The sequence below is a fragment of the Panthera tigris genome, chromosome D4 (assembly GCF_018350195.1).
Source record: "Panthera tigris isolate Pti1 chromosome D4, P.tigris_Pti1_mat1.1, whole genome shotgun sequence".
Lineage (NCBI taxonomy): Eukaryota > Metazoa > Chordata > Mammalia > Carnivora > Felidae > Panthera > Panthera tigris.
The window spans coordinates 69,753,704-69,769,752 of record NC_056672.1 but is presented as its reverse complement, the minus strand read 5'-3'; the positions used below and the strand labels follow the sequence as shown (position 1 = coordinate 69,769,752).

At 43.1% G+C, this 16,049-nt stretch overlaps 1 protein-coding gene across 2 annotated transcripts in view; it reads right to left on the bottom strand.

Moving 5' to 3' along the window:
• The window catches only part of PALM2AKAP2 (PALM2 and AKAP2 fusion), a 505,394-nt gene extending 490,011 nt beyond the window's left edge, over nt 1-15,383 (bottom strand). For both annotated transcript variants that reach the window (XM_042965227.1, XM_042965226.1), the window contains exon 1: nt 15,322-15,383. The gene's annotated coding sequence lies outside the window, so the exon portion shown is untranslated. The remainder of the gene's footprint in view (nt 1-15,321) is intronic.
• Between the last annotated feature and the right edge of the window lie 666 nt (nt 15,384-16,049).

The window sequence follows — 16,049 nt, the reverse complement described above, 5'->3', positions numbered from 1 at the left end:
CAAGACACCCAGTCATCTTTTTTGCCCATTTCTAATTCTTTCACATTTTTTTTTCCTGGCAGGATATATGCCTCCTAGGTGCTAGGGCCACCTGCTTATATGTCATCCATCATTTAAGGCATTTATATCCATGAGGGCAGTGGAGGGAGGGTCTACTGGGAGGAAGGAAGTGTTCTTCGGGAACTTTTAGGATGGCCCCTCCTCTCCACCTCACCCACAGTTGCTGCCAAGACCCTGACCACAGAGAACTGAATTTCTCAGTGGTCACAGGGCTTCCTCAGCTCCTCCTGGGAGACCAGGCTCTCTCGAAATCAGCACCAAGCTTTCCTGTCCCATCCTTTGCCCTCACTACCAAGTCCTTCATTGCCTGCCCTTGGCCCCACTAATTTTTCTCTCCTTTTCCAGCATACACTCCAGGGGTCAACTCAGCCCTGGCCAGGCATTCACTCGGGCCACTTCCCTAAACTGGGAAGACCATCAGTCTCAAGATCAACCTTGTCTGCCCTCTCTGTTGTGGTTCCCAACCACTTTGAGACTTGGAGATAAAAGTCTGAGACTAGAGACGTACATTTCTCTAGTTCACTTAGTGGCTATGTGACCCCAAGTGACATAATTTCCCTAAGCTTTAATTTCCACCATCCACAATCTCAGAATTTCTGTGTGTATAAATGAGTGTAGCAAATGCTGCAGTCTTCCGTCCAGATCCCCTCCATGATCTAGGAATGGGGCACCTGTTCCCCCAGTTCACAGTACAGCCCCTCCCTAGAACCAGCCTCATGCCAAAGGGAGCTGCCTCACCCCCAGGATATGACCTACCCCTACCCACACCCCCACCAGGAGCAGCCGGCTTACAACTCCCAGGCCACGTGGGGATACAAAGCCTCAGCCCTCTTGCCTCAATGTGGAACATCTCTGGAGGGCCCCCTCAGTTTCAGCGCTCCCTGTGGGATCAGCTGGGGTCTCCATTGCAACTAAATCACCGTTCAACTTCTCCTTCTGCCCAGCCATGCCTCTTTCGCTCCCTTACGGGTATGTTCCCAAGGGACTATCCAATAAATTTTTCTCAGGAAGGCCTCAGAGTCTCAGTTGTCTCCTTGGGAACACGATCCTGCAACAATGAGACAATGCTGAGCATACGGGAGCAGCTCAAATATGCCACTAGCAAGCTATGTGACCCCCTCAAGTTACTTCTCTCCTCACAAACTCACGGTTGCATGCTGACACAGTTATGAGAAAAAAGGCAGGGCAGCCTTGGTAACTTGGTAAGTGGACGGTGGGGCGGGAAGGCGGTGGGTGCTGGTTTTCTGCCTGCTCCAGTGGAAATTCCACACAGCAGGGTGAGGGCAGGGCCAGGTAAGTGCCGAGATTGTTTCCTTCCACATCCTGCCAGCCTCCTGAAAGTGATACTCCTGGGAAAGGCAGACATCTTAACAGTGTTACATTCTCCTGCAGGTCGGCGTGGTCCTTGACCAGGCCCCCTACATCTCAGATAAGGGCTGGGATCCTGTCAGTCAGCCACACAGCAGCAGCCACATGGGGGATGAAGTTTCAGTTGCTTTTGGGGTCACCGCTTCTCGCTCAGCCATGCCCAGAGGCAGAAGTGCCTGGTGCAGCCTGAACCCCTTGCCTAGGGCACTGTGTGGTCTCTGAAACTCACGTTTCTCACTCCTACTGGAGATTGAGAGGGACTTTGGGGACCCCAGAGCCCACACACACTGGTAGAACTGTACTACACACACACACACACACACACACACACACACACACTTCCCACCACTACCTGACATTCTTGCCACTTCATTCCCAAGAAAACACACATAATTCAAGCTTATGTAGATTTCATATTGCTTGCAAGACCTTGGACAAATAAAATGTGCTGAGGCTCAGTTTTTTCACCTCTAAAATGGGGGTGAGTATTAATGTGAGTACCAAAAGTTGCTATAATAAGTAAACTCCAAATCTCTCACTGGCTTCACATAGTAAACATGTATTTGTTGCTTGTTTGAAGTTCAAAATGGGTATCACGGAGTGGTGGTTGTCCTCCAGGATATGATTCAAAAGTCAGACTCCTCTGGGGCGCCTGGGTGGCTCAGTGGGTTAAGCATCTGACTTCAGCCCAGGTCATGGTCTCACGGTCCGTGAGTTCGAGTGCCGCGTCGGGCTCTGTGCCGACAGCTCAGAGCCTGGAGCCTGCTTCCGATTCTGTGTCTCCCTCTCTCTCGGCCCCTCCCCTGCTCATGCTCTCTCTCTCTCAAAAATAAATAAACATTTAAAAAAATTTTTAAAAGTCAGACTCCTTCTAGCATATAGTTCCATGCTTGCCTTCACAAGACAGAGAAGGAGAAAAGAACATGGAGGGTCGGAGTTGAGGGAGGAGTGTGTAGGCCAGGCCTAGAAGTAACAAATAACACCTTCACTAACAAGCCTTTGACCAACACTCAAAACTCAGTCACATCACCATCCTTAATTGCAAATGAGTCTGGGAAGTAGAGGTTAGCTGTGTGCCCACAAGGAGAAGCCAGCCAGTCCCTGCCACAGGATGACAACCTTACAGGATTATTGTGAGATTAATAAAATAAGCATTCCAGGTGCACAGTGAGTGTTCAATAGCTATTACGTGTTGCAGTTATTAACATCCACAAGGGCAACTCAACAGGTCTCTGAGAAGTTGCTGAGGATGCTGCATCAGACATGGGTCCTGCACCAGGGGTGTTGATTTTTGTCTTGCCTGGGCCTAAACACCACCCATGACAGGCTCACGGTGATGAACTCAAGCTCACATTTCTGCTGACTCCCCTTGTGGGAAGGAGGGGAGGTGAACGTTAATTCTGACTCAGGAGGAGGCAAGAAATAGTGGGTGCTTCAACTGAAGTTCAAATTCTCCCCACCGACCATGCTGTGACCAGTTTTTCTCCCTAAATTCCTAGAAGGTGAACATGACTTGGAACCACAAGAATTTATTGCCCTTCCAAGGTCTCCCAGTCAAGCTATGGGAAGAACGTGTGTTCTCCTGCGACTTTGACACCGGCCCACTCCTTGAAAAATAATAACCTTGGCTTTGTATTTCTAGAGGTATAGCTGCCTCTTTTCTTCCTTATTCTAAAAGGTCTCTATGATATCCCAAATACCTCTGCCTAAGACATTTGGGGAAAGGCTCCATGATCACATTTCTTCTCTGACCTCCAAGGTTCTCTCTCTCTTTTTTTTTTTTTAACGTTTATTTATTTTTGAGACAGAGAGAGACAGAGCATGAATGGGGGAGGGTCAGAGAGAGGGGGAGACACAGAATCCGAAACAGGCTCCAGGCTCTGAGCAGTCAGCACAGAGCCCAACGCGGGGCTCGAACTCACGGACCGCGAGATCATGACCTCAGCTGAAGTCGGACATTTAACCAACCGAGCCACCCAGGCGCCCCTCCAAGTTTCTCTCTTAATAGAACAAAGGGGAGGAGTTGTATTAATGCCAACAAATGGGGGAAAGACAAAACACCATTATTTTTTTACCTCCCAACTGCTACATCCCCCCCCACACAGGCGTATGCATGTGTGAGTGCACACGCACAAGCAACAGTAACAACCCTCAGATGCACCTGTCATTTTGGCTTGGGGCACAGGCAGGAAGCAGGAAATGGGGAAAAAAGGGAAGTGGGGGTAAAGGAAGATGCACTATAAGATTTGGGAGAAAAAGGCAAGTAAAAGTTCTATGGAGCTGCACATGCTGGGAATTGTTGCCCTGACCCGAAATAACTTTATCTCTAATGATCTAGCTTTCTTACAAGATAAATGCCTTGCAGCAAATAAATATTTTTTTCAAGTTGAAGATGCAGAAAAGCAGAGAATGAAATGATTTGGTAATGAAACACAGCAGTCTTTTGGAAAATATTGGTTCACTAGCTTATGCAGATTTTCCAAATGTTGGCTCTTTTCATTATACAATATCAAAAAATCTCATTTGTTAAATATTACCACAAATCTCATTGGAAAATTCTTGAAGGACTGAGAAGCTGTCAAGCTCACAGTGGCCAGAAACAAGTTTTCCAAAATTCAAATTTTTGGCTGAAAATGTGTATTTTTATCATTGCTAACAAATACTGTCAGTTGTCCTCCGTAAAGAGACAGGCTCATTTCGTTCATTTCCAGGAAAATATTCCCCAGACACCCTAGTCTGAATAATCCCGGCTTGTCTACTAGTCTTTCTTTTCCATAAAAAGGGGTGTGGGGGGGGATTAAATGAGATCTTAACACACAAGTGCTTTTAAAAAAGACAACCATGGTATCTCAGAATGTAGCAAAGTACTTTATACACACTTCATTCCTTAGGATATGTATTTTTTAAGATGTTTTTAAAATTTTTTTAGGTTTATTTCTTTATTTCGAGGGAAAGAGAGAGCATGCACGAGTCGGGGAGGGGCAGAGAGAGAGGGAGAGAGAATCCCAAGCAGGCTCCACACTATCAGCACACAGCCAGACGTGGGCTGGATCTCACAAACTGTGAGATCATGACCTGAGCCGAGATCAAGTCTGACACTCAACTGGCTGAGCCACCCAGGCGCTGCAAAGATGTTTCTTATTTTTAAGTAACCTCGATACCCCATGTGGGGCTCAAACGCACAACCCTGAGATCAAGAGTCACGTGTTCCACCGACTGAGCCAGCCAGGCGCCCCCTACTCAGGATATATTTTAAATATGTGTACGTAAGGGCCAAGATCTAATAAAATTAATCGCTTTTATCATTTCCTTAAGTCACTCCTAAGTGAAACTGGCATTTATTTTTCCACTTCAAATGAGCCGGCAGGGCAGGGCGCAATGACACTGACAGTCCAGCAGCTTTACGCACCACTGGTTAACGCCATCAGCCCAAATGTCGATACCGTGAAAAAGGCAAAGAACATCGTAATGTTGTTGTGAAAATAGTCTTGATTCTGAGGACCCCCTGGAAGAATCATGGGGACTTTTAGGGATCCCCGGACCATACTTTTGAACAGCTGCTATGGATCGAGCAGGAGTCTCTGCCTCATCGGCCACCAACCCCAACTCCTCCAGCACAACCACCACCTCCCAGACACTGAAATAGCCGGTTATAAGGACTGGTATGAATCCTTAACACATACTTTTACTGTATGGACCATAACCATGGAAAATCTATATGGTTTTTTGCTGCTGTTGTTATTTTTACATTTGGATAAATATCACGCTCCGCATGTCATTTTGCGGTGTGCTGTTTTCGGGCAATAGTGTATTTTTGAGCTTCGCCCAAATTGATTCAAAGAGATCTAGTCAACTCTTAATGGTACAGAATTCCACAAAGCATATTATTTTATCCATTCCTCTGTTTTATTTATCCATCCCTCTATTTGAAAGTTTTTCTTTTTCTTCTGGAAAGATTAGTCTTATTTTGTTTCCATTTTGTTTTTATTTTTTTTTTCAAAAAAATTTTTTTTCAACGTTTTTTATTTATTTTTGGGACAGAGAGAGACAGAGCATGAACGGGGGAGGGGCAGAGAGAGAGGGAGACACAGAATCGGAAACAGGCTCCAGGCTCCGAGCCATCAGCCCAGAGCCTGACGCGGGGCTCGAACTCACGAACCGTGAGATCATGACCTGGCCGAAGTCGGACGCTCAACCGACTGCGCCACCCAGGCGCCCCATTATTTTGTTTCCATTTTAAGCAGTGCATTTTGAATTGTATCTTGGGATGCTCCACACACATGAAAAGCTGTATATAACATGCATGTGATGTAAAGAATAATACACGAAAGGAGGCCCAAGGACAAGGGTGTTCTCATCCCGATGAAGGAGCCTCCTGTTTGGCTGGGACTCATGCAGACTGGCCAGGGTGAGTCAGGTTTGGTTTCTCACCCCAGAGTTTTGGCAAGGCTTCAGGTACCCCATGAAGACATGAAAAGACATCATTCTTGAAGGCTAAGATGAAACTTGCTATTTTACTCGGGGACAAAGACCCCCCTTTTCCGGGACTGAAAGATACACAAAGTTTCCTTGTTCCCCTAAAGCAGGACTCAGGTTGGAAAGACTGGTCGTTGTCCACTGTTTGCTCTCAGCACATGACAGAACAATGAATTTTTTTAATGCCTTTAACGTCACTGTTGTCCTCAGGTTATACTGTGACAAAACAAGTGATTGCCTTTTTTGGCAATAATGTGAAATTTCAGCATTTTTAACTTGAAAAGGCGATTACTATGTAAGTAGTTATTAATTGTTTTCAGACAATTAAAAATGTGGGGATGGGAGCGACTTGGTGGCTCAGTCGGTTGGGCGTCCAACTCTTGATTTGGGCTCAGGTCATGATCTTGCGGTTCGTGGAATCCAGCCCCACGTCAGGCTCCGCGCTCACAGTGCGGGCTGCTTGGTATCCTCTCTCTCCCTCCCTCTCTCTCTGCCCCTCCTCCACTTCTGAGTTGGAGTTGAGGTTCAGAGGGATGAACATGGCCTCTGGGGTGGTTCAGAGATGAGTGCAACTTGCAATTCTATCACGCAGCAGTCGTGTGATGTTGAGCAGGTCACTTGGGGCCCCTGCACATGACTTTCTGCATTTGTCAAAGGGGCACCTTCCTCACACCTTCACTGTGTCACACAAGACAATGTGGGCAGTGTGTGGGCATAGAGTGCACAATAAATAACAGCCATTGATGCTCATTCGTCAGGCATGAGAATTCTCTCAGAACTTTCTGACATGTTATTTTAATTACCAGAATTATGGATTTGACTTGAATCTCCGATTCTGAGAAATTTTATAAATACAGCCTGACTTCATGCCTCCTTGGACTGCCACTCAAACCACACTTTCTGCAATTCGCTTCCAGCCAGCCACCCCACAGAACCTTTCTTCCCATAGACGCCATGGCCTTCACATGGCTGAACCGAGTGGCACGTCCCTGCCCTCATTGTATCTGACCTTTCCACAGCACTGACATCACTGGTGACTTCCCGATTCTTGAGACTCTGTCCTCCTTGGCTCCTGTGACCCTCATTTCTCCTGGCTTTCCCCAGCTCCCAGGCAACAACATCCTTCGTGGACACCTCGGAACTGGCAGTGTGCCGTGGGCTTGGCCTCCAGGCCTCATCTCTTCTCACTTTTCATTTCTCTCCCTGAGTGATCTCGTTTGCTCTCACATACAGATAAGACCCATATCTCCGTCTCCAGACCTGGCCTCTCTCTGAACTTCTGATTCTGTTTTCTGACTCTAATGAATTCTTCTGCATTGCAGTCCTCAGGCATCTCAAAGTCAACATACCCAAAATTCACCATCCCGTGGGCCTTCATCCCGAATTTATGCTCCTTCTGCAGAACCCGCCTTGGTGAATTCCCTACCACCATCCGCTAAGTTATCTAACTCAGAAACATTAGTACAAGCCTACAAGCATCACATGAGTCACCAGCTGTATAAATCCTGCTTTCCTTTAAAAAGAAAAAATATACCTGTGTTCTGAACTCTCCAGTCAGTTCTCACCTGCTTCATTCAAGCCCCTTCTATCTGACCTCTCTGTCTCTAGACTATGTGTAGACTATGTGTAGACTTTCCACTATGTGTATCCAGGATGTGTGACCAATGTGTATCCTGGATGATCTTTCTAAAACAGTCACACACACATAGAGTTGACCCATGATTGCCAACTATTTGTGACCATATGATTTATCAGCCAAACAGACACTTTGGATAGTAATAGGTATGCTATGAATAATTGTACTAACACAGCAAATAAACCCTAACTCTCTGCCAGGTACTGCACTAAGTGTTCTATATACCCAAAACACTTATCAGGTAACTATTATTCCTATCCACTTAAGATGAGGAAATTAAGGCTTACAGAGAGTAAGTGGTTTGTTCATGAACACACAGCTTGAATACCACAGTTTGAATGCATGAGATTCAAACTCAGCACCACCTGACTCTAGAGCTCATACTCCTTTTTTTTTTCTTTTTTTTTTTTTTTTGTTTATTTATTTATTTTGAGAGAAACAGAGAGCATGAGCAGGGGAGAAGCAGAGAGAGAGAATCCCAAGCAGGCTCCACACTGTCAGTGCAGAGGAACCCCATTCTGGGCTTGAACCCAAGAACTGTGAGATCATGATCTGAGCGGAAACCAAGAGTTGGATAACCAACTGAGCCACCCAGACACCCTTATTTTTTATTTTTTTAATTGAAGCCTACTTGACACACTGTTATATTAGTTTCAGGCATACAATATGGTGATTCTGTAAGTCTATATACTATGGCGTTCATACCCTTAACCTCTTCCCTATACTGATCATCATCATCCTCTCATTCAAAAAAAAATGTGTTAGGCCTCCCTATTGATTTCACAACAAAGTTTTCATGGTCTGACATGACCCCGACTTCTCTCTGGCCAATTCTTCACAGGAGTCCCTCACTGCAGCTGGGCACAACCAACTCACTTTCTCACCTCAGTGCACATGCTCTCTGTTTTCCCGCAATTTCCTTATCTAATTCCTCATAATCCATCAAACTCAGCTTACATGTCATCTCTCCAGGTTAGCTGCCTCTCCAGTGGGTTCCCTCGCCATCCTGTGTATGAATAAGTCACAGTGTGAATTACACTATAATTTCTATATCCCCCACTTGTAGAGTTTGCTCTATTATCTTCTTCAAACTATTGTAACCCAGTGCTTTGTTTATTTGCCTTCAAATGTTCCCGTTTCCTGATATGTGTATTTAAAACTATAAGTTTCCCTCTAAATGCTGCTTTGGCTGTGCCTCATGAATTCTGACATATATTGATTCCTTTAACCCAAAGATTTGGGGCCTCTCTTTGGTTTTGGTTGTTTATTGTTTGTTGGTTTCCAGGAAATGGAAAATGTTTAACTTTTATTATTAGCAATTTTTAATTTTGTTACATGATCACAGAACATAGTTTGCATGATATTGACTCTTTGGAATAAATTAGACCTTTTTCTATGGCCTAGAACATGGCCAATTTTAATAAACATACAACGTATGATCAACATATACGTATTCTATGTGTTGGAGACGAAATGTGGTATGTATCTATTTCTTCAGGCTTATTAGTTATGTTGGTTCTTCTGTGTCTTTACATATTTTAAGTCAGCTCTGTCAGAGCTGTTTTAAAATTTCTAATGACCTTATACAAAATTAAAAGGTTTTTATCTGCCCTTTACAGTTAGTGGGTCCCTAATGAACCGGGCTTTCATCCCTTGCTGTTTTTAGATTCCAATTAAACTTGTTTGTAGAATAGACAAATAATTAAAGATGTACTGTCTTCCACGACTTAATATTGTCTTCCAATAGGGTCGTGTTGAAGTTGGTGGCTTGCACCCCAGCATTTAGTACAGGTACTAGATACAGTAGTTTGTAGTTGAATAAGTGAAGATACTGCCATGACCTTCTTGATATCTGGAACTCATCTCATTAGAAACAAGTCATTTAGAACGCAGCTCAACTAAATTTTAGCTCTGACTCAACATGCCCTTGGCCACTCCAGTGCCACTCCACTACAGGAGAAGGGTTACAGAGCGGACAGAAACCAGGGCCCATGTAAGAGAGGGTGCTCGTCCTTCAGCTTCATTAACTCAGTGGCAACTGTTTCATCTGTGAAAGTTCTTCCTCATGACATAGCTATTTGGTTTTAGCTTCATGCCAGGACCACTAGGGAAGTGAGTCAGGACTGATTGACTGACTGACTGACTGGGGAGGATAGGAGAGGGTCCACATCAGGACTTATTATCTCAAATCTCCAGCTGAGAATCTGAAGGACTGGATCATACCACAGGGTCACACAGTTAATAATAGAGAATGATAGGTAATGACAGAAAAGCCCAGTCTGGTGTTCTTTTCACAGCAGCATACAGAAGCCCGCTCATTTCTTTAGAAAATTAAAGGGCATCTTATTTGAAATCATGTTTGAGAATCTGGTGATTTCCCCTTCAATTAATTTAGGATCGCAAGAATTCAGGAAATCAATAACAAGCTATGGCAAGTATATGGAGAAAAATGCAGGTGGGAATGTAAGAGGGTGCCATTATTGTGGAAAACAGTCTGGCAGTTCGTCAAAAAGCTCAATAGAGAGTTCACATATGACCCAGCAATTCCACTCCTAGCTATATGCATACCCAAGAGGACTGAAAACATATGTTCACACAAAAAACTTACACATAAATGCTCACAGCAGCATTATTGATAACTGCTAAAATTTGGAAATAACCCAAATGTCCATTGACTGATGAATGGATAGACAAAATGTGGCATATCCATACAACAGAATATTGTTCAGACATAAAAAGGAATGAAGGACTGATATATGCTGCAACATGGATGAATCTTGAAAACATGATGCTCAGTGAAAGAAGCCTGACACAAAGGCCACGTAATGTTATGCATTTATATGAAATGCCTAGAATAGGCAAATCCATAGGGATGGAAAGTAAATTCATGGCTTTCAGGGGCTGGAGGGCAGGGGGAAGTGAGGAGTGACAGCTAATGAGTATGGATTTCTCTTTGGGGTAACAAAAAAATCTGGAATTAGTGACAATGGTTGTACACCTTGTGTTTATACTAAAACCCAGTGAACTGTGCGTTTTAGAAGGGCGTGTTTTATGGCATATGAATCAAAACTCAATTTTTAAAAAGAGGAGGGCAAATCAGGGATCATGGATCACTGCTCTAAATCCCAATAGAAAATTCCCTGGAAGCAGCACAGCACACAAGACCATGGACTTTGGAAAAAGAGGGAGTGTATTCAAGTTCTGCCCTTCCAATATGACCACCAGAACTTGGGCATTTTATTTAATTTCTCTAAGCATCAGTTTCCTTTCCTGTAAAATGATGGCATTATTACCTATTTCATGGGCTGGCTGTAAGGATTAAACGAAACTACATAAGATAGTACCATACGACAACGTGTAATAAATGACTGCTACTATTATTATTACTTGTATTATTACAATTATTATTTTCACATCTTTCAGATCTTTCATATCTAATAATTTTTTTAGTACTATTTTATAGGACACTTCCAATAACAGACATATTGAATGGTTCCAAGTTCCATGAGCGCAATCTTGGCAAATTCTTTAAACGATATGGCTTGAAGGAAAAATCTATTTTTAGTATACTCACATATGCACTGTGCTTGTTCCATGAAATAAATAATAATTAGCAAAACAGCTGCTGAAAGCATGTCGCATGAATTCGTTTAATATATTGTTATAAATAGCAGTAGAAATATTTGCCCATTGCGCCCCCTTGTGAGAGTTTAGGGGAACTACCTTTATTCTAGAGAGTAGGTAGCTTTGAGCCTGGCAATTCAAAGGGTCCTCAGATCAGCAGCATGGGTATCAATTGAGAGTTTGCTGTTAATGTAGATATTGGATTCCAAATTCCACCCCCCCCCTTTAGAATTTCCATATTAACATTCTCCCCGGATGATTTTTACACACATTAAGTTTGAGAAGTACTGGCTTAGAGCATATAGTAAACGATTATTTTTTTATTCAGGAAACATTCATTGAGTGTCTTACTGTCAAATGTTAAATACTGTACAGGAACTGGAAATAGCAAGATAAATATATTTTTCCATAAAGAAATTTGTGATTAAAAACTTGTAACGATTAGAATTAATTGTGTACCTTAAAGTAAATTTTATGGTTTGCGAATTATATCTCAAATTAAAAAAAAAAAAGTATGGCAAATCAAGAATCATAGATCACTGCTCTAAATTCCAATAGAAAAGTTCCAAGGAAGAAGCACAGCACACAAGAGTATGGACTTTGGAAACAGATACATCATATTAAGGGGCACCTGGATGGCTTAGTCAGTTAAGTGCCGGAGCGGGGGGGGGGGGGGGGGGGGGGGGGGGGGGGAGGGGGGGTTCTGTGCTGACAGCTCAGAGCCTGGAGCCTGCTTCAGATTCTCTGTCTCCCTCTCTCTCTCTCTGCCCCTCCCCTGCTCCCACTCTGTTTCTCTCTCTCTCTCAAAAATAAACACACACTAAAAAAGATGCATCATATTAAATTTTGCCCTTCCCATCCAATGAACGTTATAGTAGAATCATGTATAAAATGCAATGGTACACAAAGATGAGAACAACTAACTCTGACTGGAAGAACAGAAGGAAGGTTGAAGGAGGAGGTTGCATCTGAATGGATCTTAGTAAGCAGAAATTTACCAGGTGGAGAACATTGGGCAGAGCATTCCAGTCTGAAGGGATGCCATGAGGAAAAGGACATACATTCAAAGGTGTGTAAAGTGTCACATGTCAAATCCTTTGGTTAGTCTTCGGTGGGCACAGTGTTGGTTAAAAGGCAATTACCTCAAGGGGATTGAATTATTGGAAATTCTTGCTTTTTCCAAAATATACATTTCTGTAAATTTGAAAAGTTAACAACAAAATAAGAATAAATGTCTAAAATTAACGATCTAAACTTCCATCTTAACATAGAAAAAGGAAAGAAAAAGGGCGCATGGTTAAGCACCTGACTTCAGCTCAGATCACAATCTCTCAGTTCACGAGTTCTAGCCCCATGTCAGGCTCACATTGCTGACAGCTCTGAGCCTGGAGCCTACTTGAGATTCTGTGTTTCCCTCTCTCTCTGCCCCTCCCCCACTCGAATATTAAAAATGTCTTTCTCCAAAAAAAATGGGAAACAAATGAAAAGAAAAGTAGGTAGAAGTAAGGAAATAAAAATAACAGCAGGGGCGCCTGGGTGGCTCAGTCAGTTAAGCCTCCGACTTTGGGCTCAGGTCATGATCTCGCGGTTTGTGAGTTCGAGCCCCGCGTCGGGCTCCGTGCTGACAGCTCAGAGCCTGGAGACTGTTTTAGATTCTGTGTCTCCTCCTCTCTCTGCCCCTCCCATGCTCATGCTCTGTCTCTCTCTATCTCTCAATAATAAATAAACATTAAGAAAAAAATTTTTAAAAAATAAGAGCAGAAATCAATGAAATAGAATGTGGTGAAAGAAAAAAAAATCAATTAAACTAAAAGCAAATTCCATGAAGAAAATCAATGAAACTGACAAATCCTTAGCCAAACTGCCAAGTTCAAAGGAGAGAAAACACAATTACCAATATCATAAATGAAAGAGGGGGGTGTAATGATGTACAGCATGGTGACTATACTTAATACCATATTGCACATTCGAGAGTTGCTGAGTAGATCTTAAAAGTCCTCATCACAAGGAAAAAAAACTGTAACTATGTATTATGACAGATGGTAACCAGACTCACTGTGGTGATTATTTCACAATATACACAAATATCAAATCATTATGCTGTACACCTGAAACTAATATAATGTCAGTTAAATCTCAATTTTAAGAAAAGAAGAGAAAGAGGGACACTGTTCATAGTCATTAAAGCGGCAATAAGAAAATACTACAAAAGACTTTTGCCCATAAATTCAATGACTTAGATGAAGTAGACAAATATCTTGAAAGATACAAATTAACAAAACTCACTGGAGAAAAAATTAGGAAATCTGAGTATCCCAATATCTGTTAAAGAAAATAAACTTATAATTAAAAACTTCTGACAAGGAAACCTTCAGACCCAGATATCTTCACTGATAAATTCCATCAAGCATTTAAGGAAGAGATAACATCAATTCTACAAAACTCTTCCAGGGAATCAAGGAAAACAGAGCACTTCCCAACTCACTTTATGAGACCAGCATTACCTTGTGCCCTAAACCAGGCAAACACTTTGCAAGAAACGACAAACTGAGACCGATATCCTTCGTAATACAAACACAAAAATCCATAGTAAAATTTTAGCAAAGAAAAACAGGAAACGTATTAAAAGGAAAACCAAGTGTTAGCAGATCAAAGGAGAAAGCCCATACAATTTGCTCAGTAGATGCAGGAAAAGCATTTGATGAAACAGTTTTATAAAGTTAAGGACACACATACCACAGATTCTGCAATTCTACTCATAAGGAAGTTCCCTAGGGGAAGTTAAAACATATGTCTACACAAATGCTAGCATGCAAATGTTCACAGCAGCTTTCGTGGTACTGATCCAAAACTGGCAACAACCCAAATGCGTATTCACAGCAGAATGGACGCACAAGTATCCATACGGTGGAAAACTACTCAGCAATAATAAAAATGACTTATGATACATGCAAAGGCATGGATGAATCTCCACATTCTTATGCTGAGTGACAGGAGCCTAACATAAAAGAGTACATTTGTATGAAACTATAAAAAAGGCAAATCTCTCATGGCAGAAAGGGAGTCACTGGAAGCCCAGGACCAGGGATGGATGGAAAATTGACTAGGAAGGGCAGTGTAGGATGATGGAAATGTGTAAATCTTGACTGTGATACTGATTACACAAGGGTATAAATATGTCAAAAGTCACCAAATATACACCTAAAATGGGTACAGCTTCATATATAAAGCATACCTCAATAAAACTGATTTCTTTTTTTTTTTTTTTTTTACAAAAGCACATCCATGGGGGGGTTTTCATTGGTCTTGCAGATGGTAGGGATGAGTTTGAGCTGGACCACGGAATCTCTGGCATCACTGGTGAGGTCAGAGAAGCCTGTCTGCTGGGGTTCTGGTGACAGTTTAAATCCCAACAGGCATCTCAGCACAGTGCATACAGACAGTGCTGCTGATGTGCCAGCTCAGTGAAAATGTGAAGGTCTCAAATGGGGGGTTTGACTTACAATTTCGTACTTGGGGGGGTGTCTGGCTGGCTCAGTCTGTACAGCGTGTGACTCTGGATCCTAGAGTTGTGAGTTCAAGCTCCACATTAGGTGTGTAGCCTACTTAGACAGAGAGACAGAGAGACAGAGAGACAGAGAGACAGAGAGACAGAGAGAGAGAGGGGGAGGGAGGCACCTAGGTGGCCCAGTCAGTTAAGCGTCCAACTCTTGATTTCAGTTTGTGAGTTCAAGGCCAGCCATCAGACGCCCAGCGTGGAGTCTGCCTGGAATTCTCTGTCTCCTTCTTTCTCTGCCCTTCCCTTGCTTGCTATCTCTCTCTCAAAAATAAATAAATAAAACTTTAAAAAAGTAATGAAATAAAATGGGTTCAGAGATGAAAAATGTGTTAAAAAAAAAAAAAAGAATCAGGGCACTCCCCCATATTCTGAGAAGGAAAGTAGTGACTTGGGGGGTGACATCCAAATTTTGAATTAGAGAACTTTAGATCCAAACAGATCTCAGTTCAAATTCCAGTCTCCCATTTACTAGCTGGATCAAACCCGACAAACCCTTAAGGTCTTTGAGCCTCCTTCGTCTTAACTGTAAAATGGGTATAACGACCCCTGCATCATGGGATTGTCCCAAGGATAACACAAGACAGTGTGTGCACTGTACCTGCAGGCTGTCTACATCGCAGACCATCAGAAATCATCTTGGGGGTAGGAGGGAGTGTGCTGTATCTTGCGGGGCGGATCGTTGTCCCGGACATATTTCATTGCCTTCTCTGGCCTCTGCTCCTGAATTAAATGAACTGCAATGTTCGTTTTGGTTACTTATTGCTCAGTATCTTTTCTTCCTCCTTTTTTCTGTTCTTCTTCGTCTAAGTAGAAGAAACTGAGTGCTCAATGGTAGTTTTCTGGTGCAACCAATACTCTTCACCAGCTTTCTAACTAAGGGCGAAGGTGGTGGTGGCAAGAACCCCAACTGACACAGTAGTAACATTGTTGACATCCAATCCCACCTACGCAGACAGGTTCCGCCCTCTTTAGAAGTAGTAAAGGGCGGGGAATGCAACAGATTGCCACAGCCTCTGGCAACCTAAGCCCACGCACAGAAGTCACTAGAGCCGCGACTGCCGCTGTCTCCCGTCCAGAGCGTTCTCCCACCATGGCCTGGGCAGGCAGGACAGATGAGGGGATGAAGTTTATTCTCACAGGTCTTGGCTGTACCTGGAAGAGAAATAACAGGCAGATACACTTGCAAGGCGTTTTCAAACTCCAGCCCAAGGCACCTCTTTATCTGAACCTCACACTCTTCCGTGTAACTTCAGTAACTGGCCCCTTCCAACCTTTTCAAATGCCATTCACCTCTTTCCTCTAGGTGGCGCTCATAAGCCACAGATT